At 40.3% G+C, this 16,301-nt stretch overlaps 1 long non-coding RNA gene across 1 annotated transcript; it reads left to right on the forward strand.

Moving 5' to 3' along the window:
* The first annotated feature begins 4,295 nt into the window (after window positions 1-4,295).
* Window positions 4,296-16,090, forward strand: LOC142436919 (uncharacterized). Its single transcript, XR_012782176.1, has 3 exons — window positions 4,296-4,514; window positions 6,663-6,727; window positions 15,996-16,090. It is a non-coding gene; the product is annotated as an uncharacterized LOC142436919 (long non-coding RNA).
* The last annotated feature ends 211 nt before the right edge of the window (window positions 16,091-16,301 follow it).

Genomic DNA, 16,301 nt, shown 5'->3' on the forward strand with positions numbered 1-16,301 from the left:
TCCCCTGGTGTAGGCAGTCCCCAAAGGAGAGAGGGCCACCGTTGATCTCAAACCCTAGCGAGGTGATCTCCTGGCTGTCTTTTCAGGCAAGTGGGGGAGATATGTCAGTTACGTGGGCGCTGACAGAAAATGAACCAGCCATGTGATGGACATGGGGCTTAGAGGAGCCAGCAGAGAGCAGGCTGCCACGGTCAGGCCTTATCAGGGGTTTAGAGGCCAGGGTCAAAATATCAGTCCCTCTTTTTCCCCTCCCTCCCCACCCCACCTTGACCCCTTGATAAATTATAAATTATTATTATTTTCATATCTTAACCAACCACTCTCTCCCATCACCCTTGGTTTCTGTTGATCGTCCCCCTGGGGTGGGGGTGTGGTTATGTGTCAATCATTGGAGTCACCTTTCTCCTGCCCTCCTGGTATCACTACTTCCATTGTTATTCCTTATCTGTATCTGTGTACATGTTCTGGTCTAGCGCGCAGTGAAAGGCAGGACTGGAGTCATGGTAGTGGGGGGTGAGGAACCTCAAGGAACCAGAGGAATATTGTATATTTCATTGGTGTTATACTGCATCCTAGTTGACTCATCCCTTGTGACCCTTTTGCAAGGAGATGTTCCATTATCTACAAATGGATTTGGGGTGTGTGTGTGTGTGTGTTTTCAGTCTTCTGATGCCTGTTACCTGATCCCATCTCATGATCACACAGGCTGGTGTGCTTCTTCCATGTGGGTTTGTTTATCAGCTAGACAGCTGCTTGTTTAACCTCAAGCCTTTCAGATCCCAGATGCTATATCTTTTGATAGAAGAGGTACCATCAGCTTTCTTTTTTTTTTTAATATTAGCATGGTGTGTTTTATTTTTGCAGTACTTTCACATATCCTGCTCCAATTAGTGATACTTATTTTCCCCAGAGATAAAGAAAACAAGGGAATGGGTTATTAAGCTAAACTGAAATAAGGTATGAATAGCAAACTAGTAAATGTACAAGTAATTTTCTCACATAACACGTGATCACTAGAGTATGAATAGCAGCTTCTCCAACTCTGACACCAAGCGATTACATTTAATGCGATGGAAAGTTAATGTCCAAGCCTGGGTGAGCAGCATCTGACACTTGTCAGAGCCAGTCTTAGTTTTCTGTTGTTGTGGTGGTCGGGTGCTGTCGAACCAGCTCCACCTCACAGTGACCCTCTAGACAAGAGAGCACACCCCATCCAGTCCTGAACCATCCCCAGTATCGCTCTATTTTTGCATCATTGTTGCAGGCAATCCATCAGCTTTCTTTACCACATTTGCTTGTGCACCCATTTTGTCTTCACCGATCATGCCAGGAGGGTGAGCATCACAACATGCCAGGTTCTTAGAACAAAGTATTCTTGTATTGAAGGCAGGCCCTGAGCAGAGACCTAACGTCCATCTACTACATCAATGTCTTGCCATATATGATGTACATAGACCAATACCTCTATTTTTATGAATTAATGTATTTACATAGGTACACACTTATGCTTATACCTCTATCTATAGCTTTGCTTCCTAGATCTTTCCTGTTTCTTTTTACCTTTCTTCTACCTCACCATCACACTCACCCTTCTTCCACCTTAGTAGTTCTTCTCAGCTAAATTGCTGTTACCCCAACACCACCAGGATCTCTATGTCCTCCTCATTGTTGATTTTAATTCCTTAGTTATTCCCGTCTTTGGCGTTGTTTGCTTACCACTCCCTTCCCCTGCCTCCTTCTACTCGCAAAGTCCTTTGCTCTTCTAATGCGTTATCTGTTTCTCTCATCTTAGTATTAATCTTCTGAATTTCTCTTTGCTGTGGTGTACGGTTTCTAGTTTCAATTGATGTGTTATTTTAGTGCTTTCCTGAATTACTCTAGTGTGTGTGTGTGTGTTCAATTTTTCTTTAGCTTCGCAATCTTTCCTTTCTCCCGGTTCATTGATAGTATAAAAGTATAATTTTTAATAGTTTATCAGGTAATTTCAATGCCTTTTCTTCCTGAAAAAAGGTCTTCTAGCTCTATATTGGTCATGTGCTTCAGCTGTTCTGTCTTGTTTCTTCATATAAACTTAAATTGTCTTTGCCACTGAGATGTTGTAGTATTAGTGTTTTTGTGTTTAATTGATCTTAGTATCTTGAGACTGCAGACACTCCACCTATCTACTGGTTGTTGTAAAGGATAATTTGAGAATGTGTGTAGTACTGTTTGTTGTTATTATAGCACAGTTAGCAATGGTTTGTTTGGTGGTCTCACTTACGTAAAGATGATCAGGTGGTACAGGAGTATGTAGTGTCTGTCACTGTATAGGTATGACTACAGTCATAGAGGTGGCTAGGCCTGCGATTGCTGTCCACTGTCAGGTAGAACAGGAAGGGACAAAAAAAATTGCCAACGAAGAAATAATTTTTGAAAAAGAAACCAGCAAGAGACAGCGGACAAACAAGAGCAAGTGAAAGGAATTTAATAACTAGAAGTGTGTGTGTGTGTGTGTGTGTGTGTGTCAAAATCCAAGGTAGAGAAAAATAAAAGAGAAGCTAATCAAAACATAAAAAAGGAAAGGAAGGGAACTGGAAAAGTAAATTAAAATGGAAAGAATAGAAGTAGAAGCAGAAATAAAGAAGAAAGCAGAGTGCAGAAGTGATTAAAATAAATAAAAGGAAGTGAAGGAAAAGGAAAAACAAAGAGAAAACTTGGGGTGAGGACCTTTTTGTATAGGTCACAGCCTCTAGGGGGTTGAATATTGATTCCAGATGGAGCTTGGCAGGCCTATCTGTTTTCTGTGGTCCACGCACCTGATCCAGTAGGGCGTTTTTACAGCTTAGGTGATAGCTGAGGGGATTCTTTCTGGTAGAGAAGCAGCTGGGTCAGAATGGCTAATCATGGGGGAACTTTCCACGTGTCCAAGAGCAGCGAGGGATCCAGCATTGTATTTTTTGCTAGTGCTTTGAGGAGAATCTCAAGCATTTCTGGGCATGGGGGTGATAATCCATCTCTAGGCATGGGGATGTTAAACCATGAGGGCATAGCTTTGTCTTCAAGCAGAAATGGACTTACAAGGATATCTCTGTCTGGTGTATGGGTGAAGGTAGGGGTTGGCTATTGTGATATCAGGAGGGTGTGGGAAACAAGTGAGGATCCTTTCTTAGTGCCAGCTACCAATGTGCCAGGCTTCTGTCTGGATGGAATGCGTCAGGCTAGCTGACAATTCACCTGTCTGTTCTTGCACCACTTTTGTTTCCCTTCATCTTCTAGTTAGTTTTTAGTCCACTTTTCTATAATTTCTTCTGAAGCTCAAGGTTCCAAGATTACCTAGTTTTACTAGATCTCTTGTATCTTTGTTGTAAGTTGTCTGTATAGTTATTCATTATACCTGATGTCCTTAATTCATAAGGTGAGCATCACGGCATGCCAGTTCAATAGAACAAAGTGTTCTTGCAATTGAGGGAGAAAAGAAGTGGAGGTCCAATGTCCATCTGCTACCTTAATTCTAAACCTATCAATATTAACAAGGGTTTAGGAGGGAGGGGGTAGGGAGGGAGATAGAAAAACGAGGAGCTGATACCAAGGGCTCAATTAGAAAGGAAATGTGTTGAGAATGATGAGGTCAACAAATGCACAAATGTCCTAAACACAATGGAATGATGTATTGATTGTGATAAGGGTTGTACAAGCCCCCAATAAAATGATATAAAAAAAAAGGGGGGCGACTGATTACAAGGATTTACATATAACCCCCTCCATGGAGTTGCACAACAGAAAAGTGGATGAAGGGAGATGTGGGCACTGTAAGACATGACAAAATAATTGATAAATGATCAAGGTTCCATGAAGCAGGGGAAAAAGTGAGGAGCTGATATAAAGGGAGTAAGGAGAAAGCAAATGTTTTGAGAATGATATCAAAAATGTACAAATGAGCGTGACACAATGTATGTACATATGGATAGTTATATGAGCCCTCAATAGAATGATTTTTATTTTTAAAAAAGGGAAAAGAGGAAGTTTCGGGGGGTGTGGGTGGTACATCTATTCCAAGCTATGCTGCTCCCTAAACTATGTGCTCAGATTAGTATTGGAAAATTCGTCTCACCTCATGGATAAAGTCAAATGGAACCCCAAGGACTCTTTCCGGAGGGCCGCGTTCCACCGGAAGAAGGCACCGGTCACCGCCTCCCCACTTCCGGTCATATTTCTCTACCGCGTATGGAATTGTCCCTTTGCAACCACCGTAGCCACGCAACCTGCGTCCTTGCCTTCCCATTGGTTGGGGATTTTTTCGCCAAAGCGCAGGCGATTTCCTAGACCTGTGCTAATAAGCGCGGCGCGAACTAGGCTGCAGGGAGCCCGCAGACTCTTCGGTCAAGTGGGCGGCCGACAAGGAGGTCCCGGTACCAGGTCTACCCGCCATGTTCTGTGAAAAGGCGACGGAGGTGGTCCGCGAACTGCACCACACGCCAGAAGGGCAGCTGCCCGCCTTTAATATGACGGGCTGGAAGGCAGAGGGCGGGATGGAGGTCCGGGGAGCTTGGCTGAAAGGGGCTGGAGGGTGAGCGGGATCTCCCCTGGGCTGCTCTTTTCGCGGTTTGCTTCAGATTCCCCTGAGGGTGTGAGCCAAGTTCTGGAAGGGAAAGTAACAGCATAACAAAAGGTTACTGTGGGAGAAAGAAGGAAGTTACTGTACAACTCAGCAATTGCGCTTCCTCAAAGTCTACTTCCTTCCATTTTGCTTCATTTTTAGCTTTGTTGCTTTTCCTTTGCTTAGCCAATACGAACTAAAGTAAATTCGAATCCACCTCCATTCTGCCGAAGAAAGCTGGAAGCTTTCTGTTCTTTTAAAGATTGACAGCCTCAGAAACCCACAGAACCAGTCGTTTTTATTGGATCTAGCGTTTTATGCGCGTTAGTGTGCGCGCACGCACTCAGTGAGCAAAATGTGATGATGAAGTAGGCCTCTGGTGCCAGACTGAGATTCATACTCTGTTCGATCACTGTGGACTCAGGCTTTCTGTGCGTCCAGTGTTCTCACCAACAAAAATGGGCATGATGATGGTACAGAGCTCTTGGTGTAGTGAGGAACTGTACCTGACACACCCAGGGCTGAGTCCCTGTATGCTGTTTCTACAAGAAATAATAATAGTGCTAACAGTCGTATTGTTACTGTTATGATTATTTGTCCACTACAATAACATGGAAGTAGGAATGATGTTCAGCACTTAGCTTGCAATTGTCTCTCCTCATAATTGTGTGAGATCTGAGCTGTCTCCCCCCACCTCAAACATGTGAGTGGAGAATTGAAGTTAGGAGATTTGTCAGTGGTGATATAGCCAGTAAAGAGCAGAGCTAGAGCTTGAACCCTGGAAGTCTGGCTCAAGAGCCTGTACGTTTAAGCATCGTAGTAAACAATCATAGGGCAGCAACTAGATAGATGTCAGTGAGAGGACCAAGAAACACAAGTGAATAGAATGCAATGTGGTAAGTGAAACTGGTGTTGCGTAGATGGGAGCATAAAGAGAAATGCTACTGGGGGGTTGGGAGTGGGTGTTCGAGCCTTGTATGAAGTATTAGCCCTCACACAGGCAGGTGATAAACAATGGCTTAAGACTCATGATCACAACTGGAAAGGTTATGTATGGAGATGTCAATGGTGGGTTCTAGGATTAGAAAAACTTCGGCATTATTCCACAGGCATTTGGAATCAGGTAGAGGTTTTCAGGTAGGGGTGTGGCGGGATGTTTTTATATTTTGGAGTACTTATTGGCAGTAAAATGAGGCCTGGAGTTATGCATTGGGCTGCTAGCCTAATGGTCAGCAATTCAAACACACCAGCCATTCTAAGGGAGAAAGATAGCCGCTTCTGTAAAGATTTACAGCTGTGTAAACCATAGGGAGCAATTTTCTCCGTCCTATAGGGTCATTTAATCAAAATGTACTTAATGGAAGTGGTTTTGGTTATTGGCAATATGGAAAATGCATCAGAAGAGAAGAACTAATGGAGGCAGAGAGATGAGCTAGTGGTGAGAAATGTGGATGATTGAAACTCAATTCTACAGATATTGATAAATGAGTTTTTTAAGTGATTGAAGACTAGCAGGACTTGTAACTTTTAGAATTGTGGAGATGAAATGGGTAATAAATGACATCAAGAGTAAACAAGGCTATTCATCATCATCAGACATTTTCAACATATAATTGGCTACAGGGTTGGTTGAACCCAAGACTGTATTTTGGCTGAAAGAATATGTGATGTCACTTCTTTTCAAATGGTCAACTATCTTATTAACATTTATGAATTTTAGAATTAAAACATTTTATTTGTCTAAGTGAAAAATTTCTATCTTAAGGTAGATGGTAGGAAAAATTCCTTTGGCTTTTCTTTTCTTGCAATACAAACCAAAACTGTGTCTTTGGGGGAAAAAATTGGGAGAAATATTTTAAAACTTGTATTTGTTGTTTTTGCAGTGAAAATGTGTACTTTCATGCTCGATTAAGCCTTTATTTTTGATATAGGTACATAAATAGCCAGAATTTATGCAATGGCTATGGATTTTAAATAAATTATATATATAAATTGAGGATAAATGTAGTACAGATAGATTTAGGGGATTAATTGAATGCATTGGGGAATCCATGGATATATATCAAAAGCAGTTTATATATTCCAGGAGGATGGACTCAGACAAATTCTGGAGGAGATGAAGGCTTTATATGAACAAAACCAATCCGATGTGTAAGTTTTCATAAGATTTTTTTTAAGTTATCAGAGTTAAGAATTAATTAGAAATAATATTAGCTAGTTGATTTTGCATCATATTTGGGGTTTTTTTAATCTCTGTGCACCTGATTATATTCTAACTATATAATTTAGCCCAGCTCTAAAGGACTTAATATTGCTTATTGTTATATCTGCATTTTGGGTGCTTTAATGCATATTTGTTGGTTGATTGATATGACGGAATTAGGATAGACCCAAATTGAGATACAAGTGAGTAAAAGCACTAACAAAGTGGAATACATACATTTTACTTTTTTAAAAAATTAATAGATGTTTTAATGCATTGAGTAAAGAGAATAGACAATATATAGTAGGCAGTATAGACAATAGACAACATGATAGCTACATGTTGGGCTGCTGACTGCAAGATCAGCTGTTTGGAACCATCAGCTACTCTGAGGAGGAAAGATGAAGCTTTCTACTCCTATAAAGTGACAGTCTTAAAAATCCAGAGGGGCAGTTCTACCCTGTCCTATGGGCAGAACTGCTTTGGGTGGAAATCAACTCACTGGCAGAGTTTGGTTTGAGTATCGGCGCAGTAGAGATTATTCATAGTTGGAGTGGAGTTTATACAGAACTAGTGCTGCAGAAAGCTCAAAAGGTTTCTAGATTTACAGATAGTAAAAGTTCAGCCTGGGATTTGGCACAGTGAAGAATTTGAGCTGTAAGACAAAGTAATAGTGCCCTGTGATTTGGTCAAAAAACAAACCAAGCTCACTGCCATTGAGTCAATGCCGACTCATAGTGACTCTATGGGACAGGATAGACTGCCTGTGTGGGTTTCTGAGCCTTTTTTAAAACAGTTTTATTGGTACTTAATCCACATATATCACACAATTCAATAGTTCAGTCATATCAAGAAGACTTACATAATCATTAACACAATCAATTCTTTAGAGATAAAATTACAAATAATGAGTAAGAAAGAAAAGACCACCTTGTCTTAGAACAAGCAAGAAATGCTCTCACCTAAACAGCAGTTGTCAACCTGTTGGTTACTACCCGTTGGGGGTCAAACAACCCTTTCACAGGAGTCACCTAAGACCTGAAAACACATTTCCAATGGTCTTAGGAACCAAGACACTGTTCCTCTAGCTGTCTCTAGGCAGGGCTGCCCATATGCAGATATGCCCACATACGAGTAACTGGCGTGAAAACTGTTACCCATGCTACACTATGCTTTACAACAAAATTAATTTCATTTGTAGTTAGAAATTAGTCTTTCACAATAGAAAATGTTTTTGTGATTAATCACTCTGCTTTAATTGTGTTCAAATTGTAACAATGAAAATACTTCCTGCTTATCAGGTTTTACATGACGATTCATAACAGTAGCAAAATTACAGTTATGAAGTAGCAACAAAAATAATTTTATGGTTGGGGGGGTCACCACAATATGAGGGACTGTAGTAAATGTATATTAGGAAGGTTGAAAACCACTGACCAAGAACAAGTTCAGGTTAGAAGGGAGGTCATCTGACCATGTATCCAGTTCATTCCAGCATAATCACACTTACAATGATCTCTATCTGATAGAAAAGCTGTTCGAGACACTTTCCTGTGACTAGAGGGGATCTGCTGGTGGCTTAATCTGACTAGATACTCTGCAGATGGGTTTGGGGCCCCCCTATCTTCTATAGCATTCTATAAATTGGGTCTTCGAAATTTGGGCTCTGATACTTTTCCCTTTGTCATTTTTGAATTTTGTTTTGCGTGCCTTTGGGTCACGCAAGCTGGTGTGCTTCTTCTTTGTGGACATAGTTCACTCCTCGTTTAGATGACTACTTGTTTGAATTTAAGACTCCACACACTATTCCGATTGATAGTGAGCACCATTTGTTTTCTTCACCACACTTAGCTATAGCACCCTTATCTTCAGTGATCATTACATGAGGTGGGCAAGGCCATGTTATCCAAACTAACTGTCTTTGGATTGGGACTAAAGTTAAATTGGGGCCAGAATCCATCTGCTTGTCCCTGGGATATGCATAGCTCGGGTTTACTTTGACAGCCATACTATGACAAATTAATACCCTGTAAGACCAACTACCCCACCAACAGCAGCAAAACAACTAGCAGACAACTAAAGACAAACACAAACAAAACAAGCAAATGAAAGGCAAGGAAAAAAACCCATAGAAACAGAAAAGTAACACATTGTCAATCATTCCCCCTGGAGTATAAGATGATTGCACTGGCAACACCATCAAGTTTTCCGATGACACATCATTCTGCTGTAGGTTTGAGGAGTCTGCAAGTACAGTTCTAACTTGAGCCGAAACCCATGAGTTGTTGCTCCACACAGTTAGATCTCATATTCAGTTGAATTCTGTTTACCCTAAGCAGGGGGGATCGATGCCAGGGGAAACATCCTGGATCAATTCTTCCAAGTTTAAATCCCTGCCCAACAGATCAAAGCCAGTCATATCACTGAGAGGGGAGCATCAAGGTACTAAATATATGGTGATTCTGAGTCCCTTTTGATGGACTCCAACCAAATGGGGTTCCCCCCAAGGTCCAATGACCATCACTTCCACAGGTCCAGGGCAGCCACTCTGCTTCCTCTTCTATCTAAGCACCCCAGTCCTCAGTCCAAGGGTACAGGCACCTTTGAGGCCAGGCTCAGTTCATTCTGCTGGGCCTCTGTGTTAAGCGCTTGTGTAGCCCGAGTGATGCCATGCTGACCACAAGGTTTACCGTACCACAAGGTCAGCATCCAGTGACATCTTGGTGTTTAGTCCATGGCATGTTTTATTGAGCTTTGGCTAGAGACATATTTGTAGTGTTTACCCAGGAACATAAAATCTGTCCCTATAGGTTCCCTACAATCATTGTTTAGCACACCTTCCCAATGTGAGGATATTTCTCCCCATTCACCTACCATGCTCGCCAACAGAACTATCAGTGATGTTCCTCTCCCCTGGCCTAAACTTGATTTCCTGGCAAGGTTCTTTCATTTCTGTGGGGATTTGCCCCAGCCTTGTCTTGGTGTAGACCCTCAGGTGGATGGTCTTATCCCATATCCCACCTCTTTGTGGAGTGACCCACTTTGGAGGATATTTTTGGTTTAAGGATTATTTTAGGACTTGGGTTTTTCCAGTTTACGTGGCTCTAGAAAGTCTAGAGTTCTTGGTAATTTGAAATTCAATTTTGAATTTTTCCCTTTTGATCAGCATTCGTTTATAGATTCTTTAATCAAAAAGTTCACACTATCAATAGAATTGCCATGTGCCCCTGGGGGTGATTGATAATGTTCTCTAATATAAAATTACAATGATGTCTCTTAAGATTAACCAGAGATGTACGTAAACCATAGATAACATGAATGGGATTTAGACTTGCATTTAATTCTAGCCCAATATGAGAATTAGTTCTTGTGACTTGGCCCTTTTTGATGCTCACTGAAGATATGGATGCTATAGCAAAGTGTAGTAAAGAAATTTAGATGGTATGATTTTTAGAAAGAATGGCGCATGGGGGTCTTATTTTTCAACAAGCAGCCTTCTGAGTGAAATATCACCTAAGTCCACATGGAAGAAGCACATCAGCCTTTGTGACCAGAGGAGTGTGAATAATTAAAACTCAAATATGAAGGAGGGAATAGTATTAGAGCTTAAATTGTGAACACCTGATTTGCAGAAGGATATGGATGACAGTGGAAATCCAAAATCATTTGCAAGTTCCACACAAGTGGTTTAAGATTCCGGTGAATCCTCTCTGACTCAGTTGAAGGATGTCAGTAGTCTTGCTATCAGACAGAGAGTGTTATAGAGATGATTACAATAAAGCATGATATCATTTGACCTCTGTTTTGACCCATTTTACTTCAGTAAAAACAAAGTGCAGGGGAAATATGTATGGATAAAGCTCTGTGAGTCCTCTCTGAGCATAGACAAGTGTTGTGGTTAGCCTTGCTGTTATGCAGAGTGCATTGGAAAGTGGATTATTGCAGATGCAATTCCTTTAAAATTTAGCACCATAGCCATTGATCTCCTTTTTGACCCATTTTAAATTGATTTTAGTTTTTTATATTTTCTGTCTTTTCAGTTGGGATACTTTTGTTTTACTTTGTTATTTTTAGTAGGTTTTTTGCTGTTTTTAAATGTTTTAGTGTATATGAAATCTAGGGTAGGTATATCTATTGAGACAATATCTTGATTAATGGTTCCTGAGTTGTGGCCGGGGCGGTTTGAAGGAAGTGAGTACAATAATAACAGTGAGTACAAGAAGGAAGAAAATGTTCTAAATTCGATTGTGGTAATGATTGTACAACTCTTCTTAATATGATTGAACCATTTAATTATATAATTTGCGATGGACTTTTTAACAGTTTATTGGTATATAATTCACATATCGTTGTAGAATCATCACCATAATCAGGTTTAGATATTTTCTTCATTCTTGGACTCATTGTTATTAGCTCCCCATTTCCTCCCCACCTCCCCTGCCCTGCCCCAAGGAACCATGAATCCAGTTACTGCCTCTGATTCACCTATCTTGGATTTTATATACAGAAAAACAGTGAAAACAATAAAAACAACACTAACAAGACTATGAAAGTAAAACAAAAACCTCAGTCAAAAGAAAGCTACAAGTATCTTAAGAACTAGAACACATTTAGATGGCTCATAAGGGAGAGCAAATGGTGGGGTGCTGAGTTTGAACCTAACCGCATCCGCAGGAATCCACTGCGCTCTGCATGCTAGCGAGGCCCTCCACCCCTCGTCCATGGTCACAGTGAGGCTCCAAGGGTTTGCTTCATGAGTGTTTTCCCTTCACTTTTTTTTTTAAATTGAAACAGCTTTAAAATGGGTCCAAAGGAAAATCAAATAAGATATACTGCATTTTGATCTATGTCTGACATATTGATTTACAGTGTCTGATAATAGAGCTCTTCACATCCCTCAGCTATAACGAGAGGGAATTCACAAGAGGCTTGATCTCTTTGTGGACCCTCTAAATGGATTTTGGGCTTCCACTGACAACCATAGCCTTCTACAAACCAATTGTTCACAATTTAAGCTTTGATATCATTCCAGCCTTTAGATTTGGATTATGTTCACACAGGCTGATGGGCTCCTTCCATGTGACACCCCACTTAGATGGCTGCTTGTTTGAAAACAAACCTTTAAAATCCCCAACACTATTTTTTCTAATAGCTGGGCACCATCTAGGTTCTTCACCACATTTTGCTGTAGACTCATATCTTCAGTGATTTCTTCATGAGGGCAACCACCAAGCAGGACCATGTCATAAGAACTAGCTGTTCTTAGATTGGGACTAGAATTAAGTACAAGCCTAAAATCCACTCATGGTTTATAAATGACTCTGGTTCACCTAAGAGACATCATTGTCATTTTATGTTACAGAACATTATCAATTATCATCCCCTTGCTGACTCATGACAACTTTATAGGGCAGGGTAGAACTGTCCTGTGAGTCTCCCAGCCTGCACATCATCACAGGAGTAAAAAGCCTCATCCTTCCCCCACAGACTTGGCTGGTGACTTTAAACTGCTGATGTTTCACTTAGGAGTCTAATGTGTAGCCGGTACACTTTGATGGTGTCATTAGTTTAGCCAATGTTACAGAATTTAGAACATTGTCGAGAAAGGGAAATTATACAAGTATGGGCCAGCTGTGAACTGCAATACATGAATTGTTGACTTGTGTAAATTAAACCTTTAAGTGACTGAGCACTATTTACAGAAACAACAGGAGTTGGTGATAGGGCAAACGTTCCAATAATATTTACAACAGCAGAGCCACACCTGCCATAAAAAGCAAAGAAGCATTAAAACAGACTGGTAGTTCTGGGCCACTGTTCTTGGTGGCAAGAGATTGAAACCAAGTCCCGTGCTGTGGTTGACTTCTTTCACTAGTTTAATGACATCGAGTCCCATCCATATTGTAGATTGTGCCAATTCTTCATTTCTCCGATTGGCTGAGTAACAACATCAGCAGCAGCAGTAGTGTGTACACATATATATCACATTTTCCTATTCATGGGCATTAGGTGGTTCTTATCTTCACCCATTGCAAATAGTATAGCAAGGAATGTTGGTGTACAAGTCTGTTTGCATGTCTTTTCAAATCTGGGTGTAGTAGATCAGATTTTTGTTGAGCTGCGACACTACTACCTACATTAGCGATACCATTTTACATTCCTACCAGCAATGGATACAGGAAAATTTTTTTTTTGGTAGTGAGTTTGGTTAGGGTTATTTATTTTATTAAATCATTTTATTGGGGCCTTGTATAACTAACTCTTTGCACAATCCATAAATCCATCTATTATGTCAAGCACATTTGTTGCCATCATAATTCTCAAAACATTTTCTTTCTTCTTGAGTCTTTGGTATCCGCTCATTTTTTACCCTTCTTCTCCCTCCCTCCCTACCTCACAAAACTTTGATAATTTATAAAATTTTTTTCATGTCTTACACTGTCCAATATCTCCCTTCACCCACTTTTCTGTTTTCCACCCCCAGGGAGGGGGTTATATGTGGATCATTGGTTCCTCTTTTCTCCCCCACCTTCCCCTTACCCTCCTGGTATTGCTGCACTCATTGATCCTGAAGGGTTTATCTGCCCTGGATTCCCTGTGTTTCTGGCTCTTATCTGTATCAGTGTACAGCCTCTGGTCTACCCGGATTTGTAAGGTAGAATTGAGATCATGATTATTGGGGGAGGAAGCATTAAAGAACTAGAGGAAACTTGCGTGTTTCATCAGTGTTATACTGCACACTGACTGGCTCGTCTCCTCCCTGTGACCCTGCTGTAAAGGGATGTCTACTTGCCTACAGATGGACTTTGAGTCTCCACTCCGCACTCCCCCTCATTCACAATGATGATTTTTTTTGTTCTTTGATGACTGGTACCTGTTCCTATAGATACCTCGTGATCACACAGGTTAGTGTGCTTCATCCATGTGGGTCTCTATCTTCAAGCCTTTAAGATCCCAGAGGCCATATCTTTTGATAGCTGGTACCATCAGCTTTCTTTTTCACATTTGCTTATGCACCTGTTTTGTCTTCAGCAATCATGTAGGGAAGGTGAGCATCATGGAATGCCAATTTAATAGAACAAAGTGTTCTTGCATTGAGGGAGTATTTGAGTAGAGTCCCAATGTCCTTTAATACTAAACCTATAAATACATGCACATTAGATCTACTTCTCCATCATCATATATAAATATTGGCATGTACACACCTGTATTTAGACCTTTAAATACTCTTTGACTCCTAATTCTTTCCTCTATTTCCTTTTGCTTTCTTCTTGTCCCACTATCATGCTCAGTCTTCATTTGGATTTCAGTAATTCCTCTAGGTTATACTGCTCTTGATCAAGCCCTACCAGGCCTCCTGCACCCTCCTGGCCATTGATTTTGAATCACTTATTGTTCCCTTGTCCCTAGGTTTGTTAACACCCACTTCCTTTCCCCCCACCCCCGCCTCCCCTGCTCCCATATCTCCCCAGAACCAGCAGTCCGTTGTTTTCTCCTTCAGATTGTTTATCCCGCCTATTTTTTCTAGATAGAATTGCAGAGATAATAATATGCACAAAAAACAAGACAGAGCAAAACGAAGCAACAAAAGAAAACCAAAAAAAGACAAAAAAAAAAAAAAAGAAAAGCCTGTAAATAGTTCAAGGTCTGTTTGTTGACCTTTAGGAGTGTTTTCCAGTTGAGTCTGATGGGGTGGCACACTCTGGCCCCAAAGTCTATTTTTTGTACTCCCTCAAGACTTCTTTGCTCTGCTTCCTTTGCTGTTCTGTTGCATGGCTCTTAGTGTTTTGCCTCAGTGTGATGGGGTCAGATTGGGCACAGTTCCCACACTGTGTTTCCAGTGTTGTCCCCTGGTAGCACTATGGGTCAGTGAGGTACATCGTGTCTCATAGTGGACTGGCCATATGGTCCTCTCTGTGCTTTGACTTCTCTGAGTGGAAATATCGTCCTCAGGGCTTGGTGGGCCAGGATGTGTTCCACTTTGAACTACTTTCTTGTATTCATAACACTTGTAAATTCTTGTTTTAAAAATTTGTCCCCCATCTTCCTGATGTCCTTCTGAGAAAACAATCACTGTAAGCAATGTCTGGTTAAATTATATATCAAAAGAAATCTTTTTATTTACCCACCTATAAATGTGATTTTTGTTTAGGACATTTGATGTATGTTTTTAAGTACTTGGTATTAGGTGTATTTGTGCTTAGTTTGTACAATGTAGACCATAATCTGGTACCCATAGAGTGACAGCAGATAGAAAAACCTAACAGCACAGGGTGTGCATTTTTCCTGTTTTCAGGGCCTAGTGCATTATGTGGAACAAAGCATGGTGGACCCTTTTTATATTCATCTAATTGCTTTAAAATGCTAAAGTAGATACTTACTCCTTTTGTTCTTCTGGTTTTAAAATGTGATCCATATCAAGTGTCTAAGAAGATGTGCATTTTATAGGGTGAAACTACTTCCTCTGTATATGAAAAAACCCTAAAGTATAGTAAAAAATATAGATGGGGAAATAGCAAATATTTGTTGAATGAATAAACTGCTGACTCCATGTCCAGCTACAGTAGTGTGGTGAGGATTCGGAAGTGCTCCTAGAAGCGGAGTGCTCATACAATAGAAACATCATGTAAGACCACCTTCTTCGGGCCATGATGTCAGGTTTTCTCTTACCTCAGTGAACAAATAGGACACTTGTCTTTTGAAATAATAGAAAGCAATCAGTGTGCAAAACTGTACAATACCAACTGGTTAAAGGAGATTAAATTATTATAGTATCATTGCATTGACAAGTTAGTTAACTTGGCTTTTTCTTAATTTAATCTTGTAATGTGTAAATAAAAGTTCTGAAGTAGAAGCAGCACAATTTGCTTAGGTAAACTGTTACGTACAAATAGGTAAAAATGTGTACGTGTATCAGTCCTTTGAAAAATATCATGGAAAAGTTAATTTTTTGGTTCTGTAGTGCCAGGAACTGGATTTAATGGTTTCTTGTGGGGATTGTAGGGGTGGTTGGTGGGAAAGAGGAAGCTAATAACAATGAGTACAAGAAATAAGAAAATGTTCTAAAATTGATTGTAGTGGTAATTGTACAGTTTTTTGTACAATTCTTAATAACTATTGAATTGTTTGATGTGAATTGTTACATGTCAATAAAACTTAAAAATTTTTGTTGTTCTGCAGTGTATTTATCCATTTTCTCTTTAATTCTCTTCCTAGTAATGAAGCAAAATCAGACGGAAGAAGCAATTTGATACCAACCATCAAATTTCGGCACTGTTCTTTGTTAAGAAATCGACGCTGCACTATTGCGTACTTGTAAGCTGCTGTGATTTTACTTGTAGTAGCAGGAAACAAAGAAGAGTTTTCCATGGGGTTTCTCAATTAAGTTTCTGGTTGATAGCAACAGATCTCAGATTTATTTATCTCTGTGGTTATGCATGGAGCCCTGGTAGCATGGTTACTTGTTGGGCTGTGATCTACATGGTCCACAGTTCAAAACCACTAGTAGTTCCGAGGGGAAAA

This window comes from Tenrec ecaudatus, unplaced genomic scaffold (genome assembly GCF_050624435.1).
Source record: "Tenrec ecaudatus isolate mTenEca1 unplaced genomic scaffold, mTenEca1.hap1 Scaffold_93, whole genome shotgun sequence".
Classification (NCBI taxonomy): domain Eukaryota; kingdom Metazoa; phylum Chordata; class Mammalia; order Afrosoricida; family Tenrecidae; genus Tenrec; species Tenrec ecaudatus.